We start from the raw sequence: 1,925 nt of genomic DNA on the forward strand, positions 1-1,925 counted from the left end.
GAAAGAAAGAAAGAAAGAAAGAAAGAAAGAAAGAAAGAAAGAAAGAAAGAAAGAACGAAAGAAAGAAAGAACGAAGGACAGAGAAAAAAAGGTCGAAAGTTAAAAAGGAAGTGCAAGAGGTTACCCATTTCTGGTTTATATACTAAAGGTATTGTCACTATAAATTATGTCAAGAGTCCATAGGAAACATGCATAATAATATGCATATTGGCTCTCCGGTAACACGCACGGGCAGACTCAGTTCCTTTACTTTCATCCGCCCAGACCCTCTTCGTAAGCTCAGTATTTGCTCGTGACGGACGGTCCGTGAACAGGAGATGAAAGAACATATCCCTTTGATGTGACCTGCCAACATTTCGGTCATTGCGCGCTCAAGTTTGCAGGTAACAATAACACCAGCAGAAGGAAGAGATAAGGGGAAAAAAAGCTACAACAACAAAACAAAACAGAACCAAAAACAAAAAGACCCAGAGTGACTATGTATTTAGTGCAACCAGCCACACCTGGAACACCACAAGGGGGAGCGAAATAAATTACCTCTTAGCCAACTGAGCTTTTGAAAAAAAAAATCATTAGTGGTTTAGCAGACAATCGTTTTAACGTATTGTTATCGCTGTGTGCATGGGTAGTGGTCAACTTTCTTGTTATGTATTCCGGCATCCACGCGTTTCTGATTATGGTGCTGTTCAAAATTCACTAACAGAACTCCACGTACAACAGAATAAATAATAAGATAAATAAATAAATAAATACATAGTTTATACAACATTGATAATAATAGTCTAAAGAAGATCCTGACGTACTTCACTTCACTTCTTTGCTTCCATGTTTCTAGATCCGTTACTCCACGTCAGAGAAGAAATTAAAAGAAATACGAACGTAATAATTAGATGAAACATGAAAGGATGAAACAATATTTATTTAAAAGTAAAAAAATAAAAGCAATACAAAACACCCACCAACCTACAATGGCAAAAACTAAAAATCTCAAAACAATGGTATAAAATCGCCGTAATACACTTTTCAAAAAAATATTAAAACATTCAAAACAGAACGCTGTGACCAGAGAGCGCTTGCTAATCTCACAGATACTGTACAATCTCTTCAACCTTGCATTGACCTAAATAGTTTTTAAATTCATGAACGACAGACAAGAAATTTTGTTCAACTCCTTGATTCAATTGTTACTGTTTTCATTTCAGCCGCAATAATGTAGTGTGTACCATTGCACAAAGGATCGTACACACACGCGCACGCGCACGCGCGCGCGCGCGCGCGCACACACACACACACACACACACATTCACACACATACACAAATGAGACAGATCGTGTTAAAGAAGAGAGAGGGCGAGAGAGAGAGAGAGAGAGAGAGAGAGAGAGAGAGAGAGAGAGAGAGAGAGAAAGAGAGATATGCCGCTGCATAGAAGCATTATAACCATGTTCTTTCCACACATCCGCGACCACGACGTTGACCCTAAGCACTCTGTCAGAATACACGTGACGTCACAGAATAGCTGATGATGTCTCTCACCTCAGAACTCTCCCCCCATCAACTGACCACAGTGCGAGATGACCACTACTGACCACTACTGATCACCGACTGACATAGAGTGACCAGTGCTAGGCAGGTGGATAAGTAAAGATTAGATCATGAACGGAATGTCTGAGAAGGATGGGTCACTAAGACAAAACGGTGACAGAACGCCGGTCAGTTCGCCCTGGACAATCCTGTCTATATGAGTTAATCGGACTGGGGGCCATCACAGCTAGCAGAAATGTTTGACAATAAGTAGGCCTATGAATCAGTCATTTTTTTCTGTTTTTGTTCTGCTCTGCATTTGGATGCCTTAAACATTTCTTTTGAAAATTTCTATATGTCTACTTTCTCTGTTGTTTATTTTTCTCGTCTTACTCTCTGCACC

The 1,925-nt window shown here is 39.9% G+C and overlaps 1 protein-coding gene across 3 annotated transcripts in view; it reads right to left on the minus strand.

Annotated features, from left to right (window-relative positions):
• The window catches only part of LOC101850373 (probable serine/threonine-protein kinase nek3), a 74,195-nt gene that overhangs the window by 18,122 nt on the left and 54,148 nt on the right, over positions 1-1,925 (minus strand). The window lies entirely within an intron of this gene.

The sequence above is a fragment of the Aplysia californica genome, unplaced genomic scaffold, assembly GCF_000002075.1.
Source record: "Aplysia californica isolate F4 #8 unplaced genomic scaffold, AplCal3.0 scaffold00001, whole genome shotgun sequence".
Lineage (NCBI taxonomy): Eukaryota > Metazoa > Mollusca > Gastropoda > Aplysiida > Aplysiidae > Aplysia > Aplysia californica.